Source organism: Nomascus leucogenys, chromosome 3 (genome assembly GCF_006542625.1).
Source record: "Nomascus leucogenys isolate Asia chromosome 3, Asia_NLE_v1, whole genome shotgun sequence".
In the NCBI taxonomy this organism is placed as follows: domain Eukaryota; kingdom Metazoa; phylum Chordata; class Mammalia; order Primates; family Hylobatidae; genus Nomascus; species Nomascus leucogenys.
The window spans coordinates 143,055,899-143,079,738 of NC_044383.1; the positions used below are offsets into that span (position 1 = coordinate 143,055,899).

The 23,840-nt window shown below is 39.2% G+C and overlaps 1 protein-coding gene across 8 annotated transcripts in view; it reads left to right on the forward strand.

The window, feature by feature from the left end:
• Positions 1-23,840, forward strand: part of ARID1B (AT-rich interaction domain 1B) — a 430,820-nt gene that overhangs the window by 265,336 nt on the left and 141,644 nt on the right. The window lies entirely within an intron of this gene.

Genomic DNA, 23,840 nt, shown 5'->3' on the forward strand with positions numbered 1-23,840 from the left:
ACGTTAGGAATTAAACGTGGCCTCACGTGCTATGTGTCTGAAAAGTGGTCTGTTTAAGAGAGCAAGGAGTTACGCTGGAAGCAAGCTTATTGACTTGTATAATTTAGAGTTTGATTGACTCCATTTTTCTCTGGGGACATTATTTTGGCACTAGTTTTTGAGGACTTAATTTTCTAGTAATAATAAAAATGCATATATTCTCTTATCCCCACCCTCAAACACCTGTTCATTTGGGACATGCACATATAATTAGAGGCATGTTTCAGGGCTTGCCTGTAAAATTCCTTTGCATACAGTTACTGTGATCATATTAATAATCATCAAGCTACTTGAGATTTTGTTGGGAAGAAGCAAAGAAAATATCCTAGGGAAGATGGGGGAGATTTTGATTGCGTGTGTTTTAGGTTCTCTGCACTGCCAAATTTTAAAGCAGATTCTGTTTCTTCAGATGGTGAAAGCCCTCCTTCTTCCCTCCTCCTGCCTTAAATTTGGCTTCTTCCCAAGCCATGTCAATTTTTGCAAGTCAGTTGAGAATGTCAACGTGGCTGGTGTTGAAAGAGCCAATATGTTGGAATACGCTTAAAGCCAAGTAGAACATTTATGTGAATTAAAGAATATATCAGGGATGATTTTTAAAAATCAGATTTGGATTAAGAAACCTGTTGAATTAATACTTGCATAACAGATGTATCACTGATAAATACTTGTAAAAGATACTCCCAAATAAGCAATAAAAGTACCATTTTACAACCGAAGTAATGCATCCTGTGGGTCCATTTGCAAAGATATGCCAACAGAAATACATGCAGAGCTCTGGAAGTGATAATGCAAATAAAACATTTCACATTATAACTTAAAATAACAAGTTTGGAAGGAATAAAAAGTCTGGGAGACTATTTGTTTTGTCTAAATTCTGCTTTTACTCTGGTCTTTTAACAGTTGGCTTTTGATAATGTATTACTGCCTTAGTGTGTTCCTGTGTATTGAAGGAATACATTGTCTGACAGAATTGTGGTTGAAAATATTACAAGTTCTAAATAATAAGAGTAATAAATACCGTATCTCGTTTGCTTTGTTGTCGTAGTCGCCTGTACTCATGCTTTCCTGAATTCAGCTGGTGTCTTGATTACGATGGAATCACTAAGCAGAGAGTTTTGCCATGTGTAATTTATTCGTTTGTTCACGGCCACAGCAGAGCATCCATGCAGCCCGCAGTGGCTCTGTGTTCCAGTGTGCCAGGTCACCAAGACTTGCTGCCTTGAGGCCAGGCACAGTGGCTCATGCCTGTAATCCCAGCACTTTGGGAGACTGAGGTGGGTGGATCATTTGAGGTCAGGAGTTCAAGACCAGCCTAGCCAACATGGTAAAGCCCAATCTCTACTAAAAATATAAAAATCAGCCAGGCGTGGTGGTGGGCGGCTGTCATCCCAGCTACTCAGGAGGCCGAGGCACAAGAATCGCTTGAACCAGGAGGTGGAGGTTGCAGTGAGCTGACATCATGCCACTGCCCTTCAGCCTGGGTGACAGAGCAAGACAGTCTGGAGAGAAAAAAAAAAAAAAAGACGTGCTGCCTTGATTTGCTGCTCACTTTGCCCAGCAAGGCCACTCTGCCATGGCCGATTCTAGACCGTGGCCAAAGTGGGATGAAGCCTTCTCTCTCTCTAGCCAGAGTGCTCCTCAAGTGTGACCTTCCTTTGGTAGCTGGGCAGTTTTCTGCTTGCAGTAGGTGTGGCCTTAGATGACCATGTGTAAAGGAGGGGTCTGTGCGAGGAACTGGAGAGAAGTACGGGGAAGGGCAGGACTGGCCCTTGAAAGTGGCATAGAGGAAGTTAAGTCCTACAGGAAATTTCTTTTTTTTCCCCTAGCTACACATGGCAGTTTAAAGCATTTAATTGGCTGTTTCTTAAGAAGCCATGTACATTTTTATAAGAAATGTCTCTTAACCTCCCTTCACTCTTCCACAAATTAAATTTTCCTTTCAGAATAAATTTTTTTGTATCTCATTGAGGAAGAGGAGAGGCGAAGAACAGAGCAGCAAATGAATACATATTATTTATAATGAGAATTGGATATAGGCTTATCTTATCCATTAAATATCATGGTAAAATCAATAAAATTTTAAGAAGTATTCCAAAATTAATTTCAAACATTTTCGAAACATTTCTAGAATTTCTTTTTAAATCTTCACATTACATATTAAAGCTTCTCACATTGTATTCCTATTTTTGTCTCATTTAAGTTTTAATCTCCTTATAAAAGGGTGTCTTTTCTTCAGTCATCTTAATGTGTTAACGTGCACTTCATATCATGATGATTTTAAAACACGTATTAAATGGCTGCTGCAGTCCAAGAAGAACAATGCCCATGGCCTCCAAGGAGTAAGGGCCCCCTGGACCGTCAGCCCCAGGAAAAGGAAGAGAGACACTCTCAGTTGTGAGGCGTCCCTGCCCGACTCAGCCCCCACCTCACTGAGGATCTTCCATCCCCACAGTTTCCATCTCAGATGCCCAGAAGAATGGGAGGGGCCAAGGAGCTCCGCCTTGTATATATCATCAATAAAGCCCCCTGTACCCAGTCCCCCGACAAGGAAGAACAACAGATAACTCAATTTAAAAAATGTTACTTGCGGCCGGACCCGGTGGCTCACTCCTATAATCCCAGCACTTTGGGAGGCCGAGGCGGGTGGGCCATGAGGTCAGGAGTTTGAGACCAGCCTAACCAACATGGTGAAACCCCGTCTCTACTAAAAATACAAAAATTAGCCGGGCGTGGTGGTGCGCGCCTGTAATCGCAGCTACTCAGGAGGCTGAAGCAGGAGAATTGCTTGAACCCGGGAGGTGGAGGTTGCAGTGAGCAGAGATCACGCCATTGCACTCCAGCCTGGGCGACAGAGCAAGACTCTTATCTCAAAAATTAAAAAGTTACTTGTGATAAATGAATAATTTGGGAAGAAGAAATCCTGAGTTTTATGATGCAGAAGGTATTTCTTTATCATGTAGACACAGGGTTTCAATTTTGGTAGTAAATAACCTTCATTAAAAAAGTTAATTTTTTTGTTTTACCTTGGTATGAGCCCTGTAATAGTACTTCTAATGACATCATACTCATAAAATGACTTTTTTGTTTCCTGATCAACAGTGGAAATATTCATGATGTGCTATGTAATAATATGTGCAAACATCGCAGGCACAATATTAATAGATGCACGTATATGTGTGTCACACAGTAAATATTTGCCATTCACACATTTATGCATTCTTTCCTTTTACATAGGAGGCATAGAGAAGTTGACCTCCCTAAAGGATAAGTTCTAAAAGACAGGAAATGGAGATCTGCCAGGCTTGTTGGCTAGAGTCATGGACAAGAGCAAGGCCTGTCTGAACTGCCACTCAGTTTTTATTCTGCGCATTTGCAGGGCTGGTGATTAGAGTGGCTTTCGCCCAATTATGCTGTGATTATTCTGCTGCACTGTAATTGACTGGGGAGATATGCTAATACCTGTCATTTGGGATGATAAAAGATGAGCGGGGGACGCAATGCATTATTTAGCTGGCTGTGTGATAGATGAGGGATGCGCAGAGTGCTTTAATTGCTGAGAAGAGAGGTTAAGCTGAACGAATGGATGAATTAGAAATGAGTTTTTTTATGGCTTGTGGAAAAGTGAAATAAAGGAAAATGTGCCTTAAACTAAAACAGCAGATAGAAATGAGCACAACGAAACTAGATCTTCCAGGCAGCTCCCTTTATCCATTTAAATGCTAACGGAAAATGCAGTTTAGAATTCAGTAAATAATAATTGGAATAAGAATTTACAATGGATTCTCGTATTAAGCAAAAAAAATGTTAAAGGCATCGTTTTTATTTTAGATGACTATTTGTAATCTGTAACCTCTTAAATTCACACGGTACTTTAGGTTGTACTGAAATGTAATATGCAACCATTCTGAATTTTATACTTTGTATCTTTTGAATGTTTGAATGCTAGACTTCTTGTGCCTGTGTATCTTTCAATAAATGCAGGCAGAGGAAAGCAAAAAAAAAAAAAATGAATATTTATAATACCAGGAGAATGTAAAAATATAATTAGAGAGTGTACAGATGATCTTGAGTAACAGGATCTGAGGCAGTCAGTGCAGTCCTCATGCGCCATACACGTAGGTATTGATATTTTTATGCAAAAATAATTATGGAGAGTGGTATATTTCTTTTCATGTTGTTTCTTTTGTCACACGATATATTACTTTGTATCCATATTTCATAAAAGTATTTAAAATTATCTTGTAACCTGTATGGTTATTTACATGATTAGATGTGTTTTGCTTTATTTTAGTTTTGTCCAGTTAATTAATAGGTAATTATTTTGAAAATGCAGCCAGAACAGCAGTTTGCAGATAAAGACTGTTAAAAACTGAAGGCTGAGGCCGTCTACATATTGTGGGCTTCCAGGTACATCGTATTTTACCAATAGTGATGTAGGAAAATGTCTCCAATTGTGTTGTTTTGTCTTGTAGGTGAAGCAATGAAAATAAAGGTTGGATAGCAGAGGTTATATATATATATATATATATATATATATATGTATATATATATATGTAGTAAAATGAAGAAACTGATCCTCGTATATTGTTGAATTATCTCTAGACAGTCAAGCTTCTCAGCCTGTGTGACTTATCTCATATAGAATAATTGATCAGGGAATAGCTTTCAACTAGGGTATTGAATGGTAATAGATCTATGTGGAACCAAGTCAGCCTGTTGGACTGGATGTCAGCTGTAGACAGATGCCACTCTCTGCTACTCAAATCAGTTTTGTTGGGGCTGATTACTTTCCCCCAGTATAATTGGCACCTTTATTTGCACATTCCTTGTGAAACAAAGTGAAGTTTCCTTATGGATATTTTAATCAGTGTCTTTGGAATTCCAAAGTGGACTCTTGTAGCTGTGTGACTCACACAGGCATAATCTGAAAGGCTGCTTATACAGAATATCTTGTAAAGCAAAACAGAAGTTGCAAAGGAAAAGATGCGCTTTGCTTCAAAGAATTTAAGAAATGGACAAAGATTGGACAAACATAACAACCTATACCAAACAACAGCACCTAAGAGCAGTTTTCGTTTGTCTGTTTGTTTTTTGAGATGGAGTCTTGCTGTGTTACCAGGCTGGAGTGCAGTGGCGCAGTCTCGGCTCACTGCAACCTCCGACTCTCTGGTTCAGGCGGTTCTCCTGCCTTGGCCTCCCGAGTAGCTGGGATTACAGGCACATGCCACCACGCCCAACTAATTTTTGTATTTTTAGTAGAGACGGGGTTTCACCATGTTGGCCAGTATTGTCTCGATCTCCTGACCTCGTGATCTGCCCATCTCAGCCTCCCAAAGTGCTGAGATTACAAGCGTGAGCCACCACACCCGGCGCTAAGAGCAGTTTTTACCAGCCTGATTTGCAACAGTGTAAAATATCATGAAGAATTATTTGATTGATTGATTGATTGATTGATTTAGAGACGGAGTCTCACTCTGTAGCCCAAGCTGGAGTGCAGTAGCATGATCTCGGCTCACTGCAACCTCCGCCTCCAGGGCTTCAGCAATTCTTGTGCCTCAGCCTCCCGAGTAGCTGGGATTACAGGCACCTACCACCATGCCTGGCTAATTTTTTGTATTTTTAGTAAAGACGTGGTTTCACCATGTTGCTAGGGTGGTCTTGAACTCCTGAGCTCAGGCAATCTGCCCACCTCGGCCTCCCAAAGTTCTGGGATTACAGGTGTGAGCCACCACCCCTGGCCTATGATGCAGGATTTAAGCTAGCTATTCTGAAGATAGCAGTAGCCCTCTGGGGGATGTGCTGTCTTGACTGGTTTCTCTTGTCAATAGTATAAACAGAGCAGTATATAAAACTATTAACTTTTCTACATCTTTTTAATACAAGTAGTTTATAATTTCAACTTCCTACTAGGCAATTATTCAATCCTGCAACTTTGTTCCTGAATCTTGGCTATAATTATTATCACTTGAATGTAGAAATGATTCCTTCTTTAAGGACCTTAGTTTGAGTGGGATTTGCTTTGTTTTATATGATTAGGAAAGGAATGATGTCTGTGGCTTTTTGTTGCTTACGTGTATAATATCAAGCCTTTCTATAAGTTTGATTTATTATGATAGCATGAAATTTTTCTTTTATGAAAGTGGATGAGCTGGGCACTGTGGTTCACGCCTGTAATCCCAGCACTTTGGGAGGCCAAGGCAGGTGGATCACCTGAGGTCAAGAGTTTAAGACCAGCCTGGCCAACATGGTGAAACCCCATCTCTACTAAAAAAAAAAAAAAAATTAGGCCGGGCACAGGGGCTTATGCCTGTAATCCCAGCACTTTAGGAGGCTGAGATGGGTGGATCACCTGAGGTCAGGAGTTCGAGACCAGCCTGACCAACATGGAGAAACCCCATCTCTACTAAAAATACAAAATTAGCCAGGCCTGGTGGCGCGTGCCTGTAATCCCAGCTATTGGGAAGGCTGAGGCAGAAGAATCGCTTGAACCCGGGAGGCAGAGGTTGCAGTGAGCCAAGATTGTGCCATTGCACTCCAGCCTGGGCCACAGAGCAAGACTCTGTCTCAAAAAAAAAAAAAAAAAAAAAAAAAGGTGGATGTTCAGGAGCTGTGTGATTCTTTGCCTTAGATTAGGTTTTTCCCCTTGGAAATGCTGTGTCTTAAAACTGAGATTTGTAACAAAAGGCAGCATCAAACTATCTTCAATTTCCTTAGCATCTTTTAATGTTCTTACTGCCCAATTAAATATTTGGTTTTTAAAATGGTAGTGAGTTAATAGTTTTTTGAAATAATGTGTTTATGTTATTTTATAATAAACATGTAAATCTGGTGGTAGGATTTAGAGCTACAAGGGACATGAGAAATTATGTAATCCATTACCCCTGTGTTATAAAAGTAGGAAGTGAGGCTCATGGAAGGACTAGTAACCACCTAGACCTCACGTCTCCTCGCTTCCTATCTGGGGCTTTTTGTTCTATGTCTGAGGAAGTGGTTCTTACCTAAAGAGCAAGGTTTGTGGAAATAGTTGTTCACATTGAGCTGTGAAAGGCAAAAGAACCACAGCCTAGGCCTACTTACTAGATGTCACTGTTACGGGGGTGGTTGTCAGATTGGTTAAAGCAGAAATCTTTGAAAATTATGCAGACATTATACATTTTATTTTAGCATAAAACACATAAATGTCTATTCACGTGTACCTCCCTCCTGTTCATGGTTCACCGCCGTCTCGGCTGTACCTCATTCTGCAGCAGCGTTTCACTAGCTCACTCATCCCAAGTGGTGGGTCTCTTTTCACATGGATACATCACTTGGTTCCATTTTCCATTCAGTTTAGAACTGGAGTAACCTGTAGCATAAACCTGCAGAGGAGGAAACAGAACTCACCACTGGGAAGCATCCTCCTCAGCTGGCATCAGCCAGGAAGTAGGGGGGCTTTCCAGAGAGGAGCCACCTCACCACTGAAGCCAGCAGGTACCTCAGGTGGAGCTTAGTGCCTGCTGTGTGGACAAGGAGACCGTTTGCATTGGTTTCCCTTTGGAAATGATGAGTAATTATCTTTCCTTCTACTTCAAGCCGGGTCTCCAATAATATGCTGCTATAGAAAAGATACAGATCGTTAATTGGTTAACTAGACAATAATCATTAGTTTACCCATCTTATTTTTATGCCTTTGATTTTCCTTTCCAGTAACATAATCTTTTTTTTGTTTCTGTCTTTGTCGTTTAAATTCACCCGTAGAACTTGTACAAAGTACTCTTTAGAAGTAGCTGCTCAAAATTTTTGCTTTAAAAAGAAAACACCCAAATATCACCTTAAATTTCAAACCTTTACTGCTCACTGTAGTAACTCCTCTTTTGTCCTTAAATTTGATTTTAATATTCTTGATAACAATAGAAAGCTGACTTTAACAAAAAGGAAAATTTGAAAATTCTTACAGATCTCCTCTGGTGAGATTTGAAAGGTAAGTGAGGTTTCAAATGTATTAATTTTCTGTTGCTGAGTAACACATTACCCCCAAATTCAGCAGCTTTAAACTATTCTTCCTGATTATCTCACAATTTCTGTAGCTAAGGGTCCAATAACTGGGTCCTTTACTCAGGATCTCACAACGTTGAGATAAGGTAATATCAGGGCTGTGGTCTCATCTGAGGTTTAGGGTCCTCTTCCAAGCTCACTCGGCAGAATTTACTTCCCTGTGGCTGGAGTTCTAAGGTTCCCACCATCATGCCGCATGCTAACCCAGCACCCTTCTCAGTTTCTAGAGGTGACCTGCAGTTCCGTGCCTGTCTCCACAACATTGCAGCAGGTAGGAAGAGATTTGCATTCAATCTTTCCCACCTCTTTTAAGGGATCACTTCATTAGGTCAGACCCACCCAGGAATATCTCCTTTTATTAAAACCAAAGTCAACTGATTAGGGACCTTAATTACATCTGCAAAATCCCTTCTACCCTATAAAGTGACATAATCGCAGGAGTGTTATCTATCATCTCCACACCCCCCCTCATACTTAGGGTCAGGCATTATGTAGGGTCTGTATAACAGGGGCTGGGAGTCTTAGGAACCATCTTAAAAATCTGCCTCCCACAGCTACTGATTTCACATTTGCCCTCAGATTTTAGAGATACAAAGGTTTTTTCTACATGTACTCAGAATGTCCTTAACTTGAATTTTTCTAAAATGCAGCTTTGGAAAAATGAGAGTGGGATATTATGGAACATATTTGACTGACGACATTGAAAAGAAATGATAAGCATCTTTAACAGAGCTATCCATCATAGCAGCAGTTTTATTGTTAGCTTCTGAACCTTTGCCATAGAGCAAGATAAGTAATTTCTTACTACAGGCTCTTACTGTGCAGTTGATGCACTTCTGGGGTGGGTGGAGGATGTGCTACGTTTCTGTTTTCAGTGCTTCTGTTGAAGGTTTTTATGATCTCAGTTTCTCCTTCCAGTAGTTACGTTTGGTTATGATCTCATGAATCTTCATAGGCATGCAAATAATAGAAAAAGAAGGCCCTGCTGTGTCTGGTTAGTTTGATAGACTTGAAATGCTCAGAAAAAAATTTTGTCTAAACAGTATTTTAAAAATTTTGATGTTCAGTTTTGACTAATCATTTTTGGAGCATATAAGGAGAAACTTAGGCAATGGAGTTTTGTTTTAATTTTTTTTTTGTTAAAACTTTTCTTCTTTTTTTAAAATAAGTTTAAGTTCAGAGGTACATGTGCAGGTTTGTCATGTAGGTAAGCATGCGTCATGGGAGTTTTGCAGGTTATTTTATCACCCCAGTTGTTTGAAGTTTTTTTTTTTTTTTGACGGAGTCTCACTCTGTTGCCTAGGCTGGAGTGCAGTGGCGCGATCTTGGCTCACTGCAAGCTCCGCCTCCTGGGATCACGCCATTCTTCTGTCTCAGCCTCCCAAGTAGCTGGGACTACAGGTGCATGCCACCACGCCCGGCTAATTTTTTCTATTTTTATTAGAGACGGGTTTTCACTGTGTTAGCCAGGATGGTCTCTATGTCCTGACGTCATGATCCACCAGTCTCAGCCTCCCAAAGTGTTGGGATTACAGGCGTGAGCCACCGCGCGTGGCTAACTTTTAAATAATTATATATTTTTCTCTCAATTCTGTGAATCAAATATAATACAACATATTTTTAAAATCCGAACTATCCTTTATCTTTTTAAAGAAATCAATCTTATCCTTTTCAATTATGTTTGCAGGTATATATGTATACATATATCTATATCTGTAACTGTATAGATGAGATAGATAGTTATTTAAGGTGAGGTTTCACTATGTTGCGCAGGCTGGCTTTGAACTCCTAGGCCCAAACGATCCTCCCACCTCAGCCTCCCAAGTAGCTGGGATTGCAACTGTGAGCCACCATGCTTGGCACATTATTTTGAATTTATCTTTGCTAACACTGATTCCTTTCAGAATTACTTTAGAGAAAAATAATATATTTTAAACAGGATTTGTACGCACTTGATTTCAGTCCTTTAGGTGGGGGAATTCCATAGAGCCGAAAATTTAAAAACGTGTATAAAGCAAGTCTCATTATTTTTGAAAATGTGTCAAAATTTTAAAATAGCCTTAAATATTTCCTGTGCTTGATTCTAGAATCAAAAGTTTAGGAGGATTAATTTCAGATAGGGTTGATGATACCAACAGCATACTCTATGAGTACATTGAGTGGTTTTCTGATATTCCAGAAGAATTACTAATGTTGACATGAAAATTGCTAGTTAATTTTCTTTCTTTTGCAGAATTTTTTGAGGTTTGATGGAGTATTTTATGGATGCACCCCTTTTTGGGAACTCGTGTGACTAGATGAACTGTAGTACTTAAGGAAAGCAGTGGCATAGTAAGGCAAGACAGACACCCAACTTCCATGCACAATGAAGTCATTGTCCTGTCTGATCCTATGGTGGCTTCTCTGCTACCACCCTCGCTTCACCTCCTAGTAGGGCCACGAAGTTCAGATATGCTCAGATGACCACCTGAACACCATCAGGCTTTTCTCTAAATTATTATCAGCAACTGTTTCTCAATATACTTTATCATGGTTTTTTTTTTTTTTTTTTTTTTTTTTTTTTTGAGACGAAGTCTCACTCTGTCACCCAGGTTGGAGTGCAGTGGCACGATCTTGGCTCACTGCAACCTCCACCTCCCCGGTTCAAGCGATTCTCCTGCCTCAGCCTCCTGAGAAGCCAGGACCACAGGTACACATCACCATGCTGGGCTAATTTTTGTATTTTTAATAGAGACGGGGTTTCACCATGTTGGCCAGGCTGGTCTTCAACTCCTGACCTCAGGTGATCCACAGGCCTCAGCATCCCAAAGTGCTGGGATTACAGGCGTGAGCCACCGCACCCGGCCCTACTTTATCTTGATCTTTATGCCAAATTATTTATTTTCTGCAACTGTGATGTCAGTCACCCTCTTTCATATGGCCTGATGTTCACGGAAGCAAGCCATGTGATCTGCGGGAGACAGCTTGTGGCTCACAGAGTCTTCCTGCCTCACCTGTGCTGGGTGCTGAGGACACTAGCGGTGGCACACGTGGTTCTGGCCCTCATCATTTGCAATGCAATTGGAGAGATAGGGCTGGGTAGCACCTGACCAGCGATATGTGGTTAATATGATACTGAAGAGGGAGAATACCATGTGGTCTGGGGTGATCAGGCATTGAAGGAGATTTGACTTAGCTCCTTGCAGAGGAGAGTAGCCTCACAGACAGGCAGGAATGAATAGGCAGATCTAGCTGGGGCTGAGGATTTTGGTAGGAAAGACTTGGAGGCCCTAAAATACCTTGCCTACATGTTTCAATGAGATGAGTTATAGCCAAAGGTACTTCAGCTTGGAAATTTTTTTTTTAATAAAAATATATTCATTTTTCAACAGTGTGTGGTATCTATTGGCATGAGAAAAGACTTAAGAGATGATATATTGATTAATTGTGTATCTTTAGAATCAAATGAGAAAATGTGAAGGTGCTTGGAAAATAATAAATTGGTATATAAATGAAAGTTCTACATTATCATGTGTAACAGTTTGTTATATAATAGAGTTATGTGATGTCAGGAATAAAAAAAGCTGGTGAAATTACTCCATTAGCTAGAAAATGGTTTAAAGAATCAGCTAAGCCCTTGCTTTTTAGAGATAAAGTTACTTATTGTGTTTTCCTTTCTTACCTGAAATCTTCATTACATAGTGAATTGTTTGTAAATATTTAATAGTATACTGCAGAATATGAGGTTTGTTAAAAGAGTCTGATTCATGTAATGGAAATTAATCTATTGGTAAGTCAAATAAATGTTTATTCTTATATTTTACCAAAAGATTTCTGAGATTAGAGTATTAACAAAGAGGTTCTGAGACTAGTTTACTCAACATTTATTAATTGTTTGCAGTGGGCCAGGCCCTGTGGAAAGCTCTGGGGTTAAACAGTGATTAGCAAGATACAAGTGACCCTAAATTTCCTTAGCACACCACTTCTACTGCCTGGGAGACTTGGTGGGATCTAAAGCTGGCCTGGGAAAGATTTTGTGAGGGTGAGAGAACAAGCTTTCCTGAATATTAGTGATTATGCTTTTGTCTGTGCATTTCAGAATTTACAAAATGCTTTCTAGGAGTTTAAATGAGATAGAATGCATTTTGTTTTAGAACAAGGAGGGGAAAAATTTATTTCAGTGCTTGTTACTTAATCAACATCTACACTGCCACTTCACATCAGCTTCTGTCCTTTCCAAGTGAATTAGTTCTTGTGGGCAGCACGTCAAGAGGAAGTGTATTGTTCCTGGCAGGGCACTTGAATTTCTAATTACCAGATTCCTGACTTAATTGCAATTACCTGGACACCGAGGCAGGGTGAACTTTTGGAAAAGAATGTAATTAGTGAAACAGGAACTTTACTGCCAACTCCCTGTCTAGCTACCAGTACTAAAGAGACCACTGATAAGTCCACATCTGGGAAAACAATCCATCAGGCGATAAAAACAGTTCTTAAGGTAAATTGTATAGCATAGTGCCTCTCAGCTCTGAATTCAGAAACCAATACGATGGGAAAGCAGAGTGTGTTCAATTTTTGCATTGTAATAGGGTATAGTAGACATGTGCGCAACTTTTTAAGATTGATTATCTGGAACAAAAATAATTATTAATAATTATTTGCAAAGTAGTCTCTGTATGCAAACAAAAACATTACATACTTTGATTAATAAATGTAAAATCCCAAGGTCTAGTGCCATAGAAGAATAAATAATTTTCCAATATCACTTGTTTCACTAGTAGTTTTTCTTAAATAATGCTTTTCAATAACAACAGTTTCACACACAACCACAAAGTTTCAATCTGGTTAACATACAGATTTAAACTTATTTTGAAAGCATTTTAATATATGTGAAGCAAAATCTGAACTTTTTTATTTTTTTTTTTTACTATTCTTTCATTGTCTCATCACATTCAAGAGCCCGACCATGGTGTCTTGGCACAGATTCACAATCCCGAGATGGTAATAAATATCTGCTGATGGTTTACTTTACACATTTTTGATTCAGTCCTTAACCCCCTGCTATTTTTTCCTTCTCAGCTTCTCTGAGCTGTCCTTCCTTTCCATCTCAACAAATTCCTTGTCCACACCAAGGTTAATTTTGCCCATCTATGGTTAGTTAACTCACAAATGATCTTTTACAGCTTCTTCCTCCTGGAGCTGCTGGTCTTTTTTATTTTCAGCCTTTAAAAAAATGTTACAGAGTGGAGTGCTCTGCCCATCCCTCACCCCACAACCTGCTGTGGCACCTCTGGATGGGCAGAGGGTCTTGTGTGGTCTGTCTCACCTCCTGTGGACTCGTGACTCAGGCTGTCATGCTGTCCCCTCAACTGATCAACCGAGACAATCTTTTTTTTTTCCTGTCATAGTTTAATTCCTTCCAATTCTTTAATTGTAATATCTCCTATTTGTCTTTCTTATACATTTTATCATATATTTATTTTTACTGCATTAAATCGAGAGCCTGGCTGCATTTGAATTTACATTCATTAGCTGTTTGCATAATGGCAATTATAATAGTAAAATTTTAAATGGAAGCAATAATAGTAAATAAAGTGGTGAAGATAGAGTTACATTACTCATCTGCGGCACTTAGAATGGTACGGAGCACATGGAAGCGCTCCAAGTGTCAACCCTGCAAGGTGTGGCAGGTGATGTCCCATTTCATAGAGAATGGAACAGAAGAACCAAGAGGTGAGGTCACCCGCTTGACATCTCGCAGTTGTGGGGAGGAGTTCAGGCAGTGGGCGTGGGTATTTTAACTCATGGTTATTATTGCCTTTACCATCTCAGGGTTGTCAGATTTAGGAAAAAATAAAAAAGATTGCCAGTTATAGTTGAATTTCACATAAACAATGAATAAAATTTTAGTATGAGTCCAAATATTACATGGCACATACACTTAAAACTTGTTATTTCTCTGAAATACAAATTTAACTGAGTTCCCATATTTTATCTGATAACTCTAACTCATCCAAATAAAGTGCCTACTCTGTGCCATTCCTTAAATAATATACCAGAAATAAAAAAGATAGCCGATTCCACCCTTTGTGTATTTTTTCACAGCATAAAAAAGCCTGTTTTTGTTTTTCAGACAACCCAATTAAGAACAATTAAACCGAAATGTCTGTGCCATGTTTTTTCCAAACGTGCATCATGTGGTAGGAGGAAAGTATTTTATGGAAGAGTCACCATGGTAAATTTTTCCAGCAGCTAATAACCACTGAGTCTGCAGTGGGAAAAGCGAGACAGCAAAAATGAAAGGAGCTAAAGACAGCCCATGCGTGCTGTCACTGCTGTCACTTTTTGGAGATAATAAAATGTTTGACAAAGCAGTCATGATAAGCCGAATCTACTTTCCCAAGTACATAGCTACAACATTAGATTCTTTTGCTTTCTCTTGCTATTGTGTGTTCCCCTGTTTCTGTTTCTCCTTTTGTTTTGCTTTTTTTTTTTAGAGACAGAGCCTCCCTCTGTCACCCAGGCTTGAGTACAGTGGCACCATAGCTCACTGCAGCCTCCAACTGCTGGGCTCAAGCAGTCTTCCAGCCTCAGCCTCCCAAGTACTTGGCACCACAGGCACACACCACCATGCCCAGCTAATTTTTTTCATTTTTTTGTAGAGACAGGGTCTCACTGCATTGCCTAGGCTGGTCTTGAATTCCTAGCTTCAAGCAATCCTCTCACCTTGGCCTCCCAAAAGTGTTGGGATTACAAGTGTGAGCCACCGAACATGGCTTGTTTCTCCTTTTGTTAATTGCTGTAGACGTGAATTTGATTTTTAAATTTTCCCTTGTATATTCATAGAAGGTATGAGGACAGGGTACCATAAGAAACTGATGACGGTGGTCCAATGAGCACTCGCTACTTGCCTTCCTCCTGTGATGTTGGTTGTTTTATACAAAGCGTCTATTAATCTGGTATGTTTAAAAATATATATATATACACACACACACATATATGTGTGTATATGTTTGTGTGTGTGTGTATGTGTATATATATATATATATATATATTTTTTTTTTTTTTTTTTTTTTTTTTTTGAGATGGAGTTTTGTTCTTGTTGCCCAAGCTGGAATGCAATGACGCGATCTCGGCTCACTGCAACCCCTGCCTCCTGGGTTCAAGCTATTCTCCTGCCTCAGCCTCCTGAGCAGCTGGGATTACAGGCACGCACCAGCACGCCTGGCTAATTTTTTGCATTTTTAGTAGAAATGGGATTTCACCATGTTAGCCAGGCTGGTCTCAGACTCCTGACCTCAGGTGATCCATCAGCCTCAGCCTCCCAAATTTCTGGGATTACAGCCGTGAGCCACCGTGCCCAGCCTAAAATATATTTTAAAGAAATAAGTTACATTTCAGAATGAGAATGGATGGGTCCTACTGACCATCCTCATCTTGGATTTGAAGAATGTAGAGAGTCTTTAATGTGGTCGCTTTTCCCTTTTTTTTTCTTTTAAACATTTTTGAATCTTAGATTACCATCAAGTTCCAAGAGAGAGAGGACAGTTTCCAGGACAGGTGAATGAGCCACCAGCCATTTTTTCATGCCAGTGTGAAATGTTGAGTAAGGGAAGAAGGGGTTGGGGCTGGGGGGCTAACATTTACTGAGCAGCAAGCAAATACCAGGTGCTTTGCATTTCTTTTAACACACCACCCTAAGAGGCAGGTGCTATCATGCCCCTTTGACAAAGGGGGAAACAGCCTTACAGGTTAGGTAGCTGATACTGCGAGGCATGCAGCTAATAAAAAGCCAGTGCCTTTTCCACACCAAGATGCTTATCATAGGGGCCCTTTCTTCCTCTGTTAGATATTTTTTTAAATAGTTATGCTATTACTTGACTTACCTATAGAATGTGAGTTTAATTCTATTATACCATAAGAATTGAGTGTGGAAGAATAGTATGTTAACTTCTCAGGCATATGTGAGTTACCAACATAAAATGTGTGTAAAATATAAAACTCATACGAAATGTACTTCTAATGAGTCAGACTTCTCAATTTTATTGTTATGTATGGAATGACTGCCAGTGGGTAAACCTGACAATCTAGTCCTTGTACAACATGCAAACGGCTAGTGTGTTATCAGGGAGGGTTTTAGTTTTTAATGACTTATCACAGGGTGACATTCCTTTAGCAAATGTCTTTAAGACCAAGGTCTGGTTCTCTATTTTACAAGACTCAGAAACCAATGTTACTGGGAGAATACTGAGAGCTAGATGACCCATCTCAGATGAAGACTCACAGACCACCCTGGTTGGCACCACAGTGCTCTACCTGCAGGCCGACCTCTGCAGGGAGAGGCCAGTCTGTGAGGGGGGCATCAGAACATGGGGTGGTTAAATAATCAGGTTTGTGGCATCCGACTAGGCTAGCCGGAAGCCTGCATCTCCACAGTAGGAATCCCATTCTGGTTGTGCAGTCATCTCTGATATTCATTGGCCTGGATTCCCTCCCCCGTTGTCATCTTTGTCTTGCAGCACCTCTAAGATTTTTCCCTGGCTGATCAGCCCCTCATTTGACTGATACAGTTTTTCCTGAGCCGTCTGAGTATATCTGGTCTGATGATAGGTATTGCCTATTTAGGAGTTGGCCTTGCTCTTTAAGGTAACTTTGCATATATCTGCTGAACAGGAATACTTGTTTTTCATGAGAATCTAAAGCTCCTTTCTCCAGAACGCATGTTTAGCTATGTCTGTTTGTAATATTAAAGAGCAAAATAAAACACTTAGAGGCTATGCCCAGTTTTTATGATGATATGGAGACATTCTTCTTAGCATTTCTTCTATGGTTTGAATGTGTTGTTGTTCCCAGTGAACAGTGAAGACTTGATTTGTTTTAATTTTTACTCTTCCAATGTTTCTTATTCATGAGCACTTGTAACCCAATCCAAAGTCTGTCAAGTGGAAAATGCACAACGCTGGCTTTCTGGATTCGCCGAGAACACTTCCAAATGCACCTCTAGCTGCTGCGCCTGACGAGTGTCATGCCCCACTGTCCCCACACCCTCTCCTGACCTGCTGAGTGGATTACACCTTAGAGCTTCGGCCCTGGTGGATCCAGCTTCTAACCCCAGGCTCTGGCCTCTGCCTGATACTGCGTGCACCCCAGCCACAACCGTGGCCTGCCCCCTGCCCTTCAGCCCGGGCTCTCACTTTCTCTCCCTCTTTTTTTGATGGCTACTCCCTTTCCTTCCTCTTCAGGACAAATAAGCAGTAGAGGAAGTTACTGTCTTTTGTTGTTTTATTAGGAACTGACTATAATTCTAAAAGACACTCCATTTTCAAGTCCAAATGGCTCAACCCATTCTCTACTGGAGTAGTTTGTTTAACAAAAATTATTATTTGCTAATAGTTATATTTATAGATATGAAAGTAAGGAAGTAGTGTTTAAGTTAAAAGAGTATTAAAGCATCATTTTATCATATTTGGGGAAATTCACCTCTCCACGCCCCTATCTAACCCATACATAACCGTGCTGGTCAAAGTCATGAGGAATATAAGTTAAAAGAAGTTCAAAGTAATGAAAACTTGAAGGAAAATCTGAGAGACAAATGAAAAATGCTTTCAAATGTGATACTACTGAAGATAGTAAGGTGAAATTGCCTCTGTTTTTTAAAGCTGAAACTACTTTGGCTCTGGGTATTTACTGGTTCTGTACCATAATCAGGATATATCATTCCATATGTGTATGCCTGTGAATTCGTTAATATAAATGATGATGATATTGTGGTTTCTACTTTTATTTTAAATTCAAAAACCATCTCTAATTGATGAAAGGTGCCTTTATGGTACAGTTACTTTCAAATATATCAAGCACTGCTTGGGTTGACCCTTGACTTCATGGGCATGTTGGTCTTTGACCAACTGGTAAATGAACCCTGCAGGGAAATCATTAGAGAATTGGAACAACTGTGGTAGTGGGATCAGGGGTCAAACCATTACCTACCCATAGGAACTTCCATTTCAATTGGACTTCTTGCTTTTCTGAGAGCAGGTCATATTTTCAGGGAGAATACCAAAGAAGAGTTTAGCGCACATTAGTGCTGACCTATCAGGATGAAATAAGACCATAAGGATTTGGGTGATGGCTGGTTTATTTTCTCTAATGCCATGACAAATGGCTATGCTGTCATTGTGTAGAAGTCCATTTTTTAATGTAAGTATTGTGGAAATGGAACATAAATACAGGGACATGCACAAATTTAAATGTACAGCTTGATATATTTTCTCAAAATGAACACACTTGTGTAATCAGTACTCGGTACAGAAACACCACCAGGACCCCAGAAGCCCTCTTATGCCTCTTTTGAATCATTATCCATCCGTTCCCAACCCCTACCACACTATCTGAATAAAAGTCAGTTAAATTTCCAATCGCCGATGGTCACTAATGGTAAGCCTTTTTTTTTAGTCTCCCTACAGAAAACAATCTTATTTCTTCACTTGAAAATGTGAGAGGGTTTGTGTGAAGAAAACACAAAACTTATTCAAGGAGTTTCTGTCAATATCAGTTTTTACTGTTTCATATAGTATCTAAAAGAAATTTTAGACAAGATGGATGTCATGGAAGAAAATATTCATTGCTTTCAAAATCAGTTACTCAAGAGTTACCCTTTAAAAATTACAGAAAGGAAGAAAAGGTGTGGTTCAATTCTTTTCCATTTTGGTTTTACTATTCTTCCTTCTGTAATTACTGTTTACTGAGGACTGTATATAATCTCAGAATTTTAAATGGTCTCCTGACAATTAAATATAAAATATAATGCACAATTAGTTTTAAAGTATCTTCCATTAAATATATAAATATCTCAATGAAGAAGTTTTAATTTTAATGACATTTTTGGGCCAAAACACTGTCTTGCTTGTATGATGATATTATAGCCTTTAACGGATAGCTTATGTCTGAGTTCATGGTGGTCTTTTGTTCCAAAGAATAGAATCATTTAGTCCCTTCGTTAGGATACTGGGAGTGGTGTTTTGCCATTTTCTGTTCCAGTGGAAGATCTGGGAGGTAATTATTGCAGTGGGAGAGATTTCATTTTCCATCAAAGCAAAATAATACTTGTTTTGCTAGGAGAGGAAGGAGATGCACTTGAATTATTAAATGATTTTAATTTCAGAAAAACCGTGAACCTCCTGGAAAACACTGATAGAGTACAATTTTTTTAAATTTCTTTCTCTGGCTTTTTTTTTTTCCTTTGGTGTGGGAGTAGAAAGGAGAAAAACATGTATTAGAAGAGTGGACTTTAGAACACTGAAAATGGGCTTTGAAGACAGAGAGCTGGACTGAAATCATGGCCCAACCACCTCACCCTCTGAATCTGTTTCCTGTGTATGAAATGCAGTTGTCTCTACTTATTGAGTGGGCTGTCAGGATAAAAAAACAAAAAGTGCTATCATTTATTCTCACTGTTTGCCAAGCAGATTCCAAGGCTTGCTTCTGTATCATTATAAACAAAGATTTTAGCAGTATTTTTACTAGTTTATCAATGAAGAAATTGAGGTCTCAGAGCTAAGTCAAGTGTTTAAGGCCGAATGGCTAGTAACCAGTAGAAGTAAGGAGTGAACCAAATTCATGTCACAAAGCCCATGCTCCTAACCACTAAGCTTTGCTCATTTGTCTGGGAAGTACAGGCCATCTACTGGTGCCAAGCAGGGTCACTGTGACAGCGCATCCAGGGTTAATTTCTTGAGAACAAATGGGGTTTCAAACTGGCCTGGTGCACTCTGCTAAGACAGAGTCTCCCTGCTCCCCTCATTCCTGAGAATGGGGTACAGTTTCCTTCCACAGAAGAACCGTGGTTTTATGGGGCTGCATCTTGCCCATAGGGCCACCATTTTTTTTTACTTCTCACAAATGTTCCTCCTGCTCAAATGTGCATGTAGAGTTTCCTATATCATTTAGCTTCACAGTGATAGGTTAAGATTTTCAATTATATTTATTATTTGCTGGATCTGCCCGACACTTTGTCTGCTTTCCTTGCTTTTTTCCCCGTGTGTGGTCATTGACCTATTTGTTTATTCATACAGAAAGTATTATAATATGCACTTGTTCTGTGTAATGTGCAGTGCCTGTGTTTTTCTGTCTTTTGCTCTCTTTTGCCATTTTCGTCTGCTGCCTTTTGTCCGCCTTTTCTTCCTGTTTCCTGCCATATGTAATTGCGGGGTGTACATGGTCAGCTTCTCCATGGGTGGAGTTAATTCCACAGTCAACAGTTCTCAGGAATTTAAATTCAGCTTGTGCCGTACCCCATATGTTTAAGACCTAAAACAATCATAGATACTTCAGAACTCAGAACTTTACAAAATAAACTATTTATCCCATCAAATGGCACCAGGGATCCATCGTAAGTTGAGAACTGTGCTAGATCACAGATAGTTTACTTCATGGACTGTGATTTCACAAAACATTCTGTCTTCACAATTTGGTTCTCTTGTCTTTCACTCGTGTGAATCCCATGGGGAATCAGCAGACAGAACAAAAATCCGTTGCCTTATCAATTCTAGCAAAATTATTAGCACTCATGATAAAATACATTTTACTTATTGCTCTTTAAATTCCCTCTGAACTTAATTATGAATTTTTATGTTGTATTAGAGGTGGGCCTCCTGCATAGGTCAGGTAGGCACATTATGAAGACATTCTCCTCTGCCTGTGTTGGTGGGAGATAGCTGTCTTCAGCTGAATCTGATGATGGTCTCTTGGTTTATGGACCTGTGCACAATACAGGCTGTTGGGGATCACCCACAAGAAGATACACTAAATATTAATATGTTTGCAAGTCCAAGCAATTGGAGAACTGGAGAAAACATTCTGTGAGACCCACCGAAGGGTAGAAATTAGAAAACGAGATCTATTTGAAGTCACCAAAGGATCTATCAAAGTATATCTTGCTCTTATGCATACTGTGACATTTCTGCTGCATAGTTTTGCATTTTACTCTTCCTTTTATCACTTACAAAGTTATATTTTTACTAAATGAAAAGATTTTGAGATCTTGTGCTTACATAGTGTGAAATACCTGTTAGAGAATGCATTTAACTAGAGACATACACCCTCTCACACACATGCGTGCACAGGTGCACACAAACACATCCTCTGCCCTCTTGGATGCAGCTATCAATATCTGCGCTGATGTTGTTAATGAATATATCTAGAAGCTGCATCCTAATGTAGTCTGTGTTTGTAGAACCCGTGCATAGTTTTGGTATGAATCACTTAGCTTCTCTGGACCTCTGTTTCACATTTCGAAAACACAGAATAGGAGTGAATGTCTACTGTGGTCTTGTTTCAGTTCTGAAAATTCTGTGCAGTTCTTAACAACCAGGCAGTCATAAGTGTTTCTCTTCTGAGTGAAATGTAGCCTCCCCCCACATTTTAATGTTTAACTTCTATCACATTTTTATTGAAATACTGTGGTTATTTTTTTATTATTATTTTTCTGTACTCAAATGTGAGGCCCCTTAACATCTGCTAAACTGCTCTAAGAATTGATGATGTCTAGTTTGGCTAAGAAGAGCATAGGTTAGCTGTCACAAGTCTAAATATAGCTCCATTTATTTTTTATATATTATTCATGTCCTGCGTGTGTCAGGTATGGGAACCTTGCTTTTACTATTTATTGCTGTTGTCAGAATATTCAGTAGCAAGTTCCTGAGGACTGTTTATGGCCTCTCATTGTCAACTGTGGGCTACCTGGTTATAAAGCCATTAATCTAATAAAATTTAATATGATGTTTGCAACCTATTGCAAATTTAACACTACTAATTTCTTGTAGGTAGGCTACAGTTAATGCAGTTACTTAGCTGCTTCAGAAATGTTCTCTGGCAAAACCGACTTTTCCTCACCAATGTAAAGTGAGGCCTCTCTCAGTTTTTTGCCACTCTTGAACATTTAAATTCCCTTTGCTTCAGCATTTATTCATGTTCCTTGTACCAGTAATGTTATGCTATTCAAGGGCAATCCTGTTTGAATACTCAGAGCATAGACCAATTGCCAGTGCCTAAAGCAAACCTGGAGCCTTTTTCCTGTGAAGAATCAGTATCAGCTTGACACTAATGATCATGAGTGGTAGGTAATGAGAGGTTGCAAGCTAGTGGAAAGGAATCCCGCAAACATACCTTTCTTTGTAACATAACAGTACTTAACAGTTCAGCTTCTAGGACTGACTAGGTAACTACATGAAGTGGCATTCCAGCGTCCTAGCCTATACGAATAACATTTCTTCTTGGAAATTGTAGTTGTTCTCTTAAAAGGCATGATGTAATTCATTTTTCCTGATAGAGGATAGCAAGTAGATCAGTTGATATCATACCTGTTTTTGCATACATATTATGCTTGAAGATATGTTGTTGTCTATACTTAAGAAAAAACACTAGAAGGAAATATGGCAAAATGTTACAATTTAGTTAGCTCTGAATAGTGGCACTACTGATCATTTTTTTTCTATTTTGTTTTCCAATGTGTTTCTCTTATTTTTTTTAAAGAATAATAAGCTGTGTTACCTTAAATTGTTCATTTTGTTTTTCTTTTTTTTTAAAAGAAAGATAAAATATATTTCTCTTATTGCTAATAAATATATTTTTTGGTTAGTAGTACATGAAATCAAGTCTTCAGATCTTTTCTCCTTTGAATAAAAATCTATATTGGAATTATTGTAAGTTTTGATATTCTAAATTGCTAAATATCAACATCTCTTCCTATTGCTAGTATACTGACACCTCCTTTTTTGTTACTAGTTAAAAGTCTTCAATAAAATAAAGTTAACACTAAATGTCACTTCATAATTACAGTAATAATCACACAGCTGTGCTTTGCTCAGTTTATAACATATGTCAGCATCAGTTTAGGAGCTCAGCATCGTTTCCTGCCCAGATATAATTCTTCAGACAATTCTTGTGGTCAGTGCTAAGGGTAGTCAATCAGGCCAGGAGTTCAGGTATGAAGTTCCGGAGTGTGCGGCAGTATCCCTTGCCCTTTGCAGGTCTGCTGACCTTTATGTATTGATTTACTTACTTATTTTCTTACTTCTCAAGTATTTTACATTGCTAGATTAGGAACAGTTTTATTTACGGGCATGTGAATTTTTGAGGAGGAACTCTTACACTTAAATGAACCTGTAAGCAGCCCATAGAAAAGCAAATGCCTGCAGCGCTAATAATGAGAACTGACAAGGCAATCCTGCTGGGTTTATTTATGACCTTCTGCCTTTGTTAGCTCTTGTGAGAAATTCCTTTCTAACCATAACAATATTGTTGGAGTTTGGCACTGTACAGAGAAATCCTGCCGAGCCCTGGGGCCCACAAACTGGCACTCGTGCAGCTCGGAGCAGATTGCTGTGCTCTTCGTAGCTTTACATTTTTTTCCTTCACTCTTCTTTTATTTAATTTCTAAGTAACATTTACCAGTCTTCATATGTTTATTTTTAAAGATGCTGCTTTTATTCTCAGAGCCAAAATTCATTTTATCCTTAGTACAATGTCTTATCTACTTAGCATTGTTGAGAAAAATTCAGAAGAGGACAGGATACAGAAGGCAAGAAGAGGCAGGTGTACTCCACACAAGGGCACTCCTTGGAAGGCCCCATCACACTCTGCAGACTGATGGACTGCTGTGGTGCTCCTAAACAATCTCACGTGGTGACACATCCTAAGAGCAAAAAGTGAGCTCAGTAGGACAAATGGACTGCAGGTTATAGTTTTAGCATACTCTTTCCTCTCCATTTCATTACTTTAAGACTTCTACA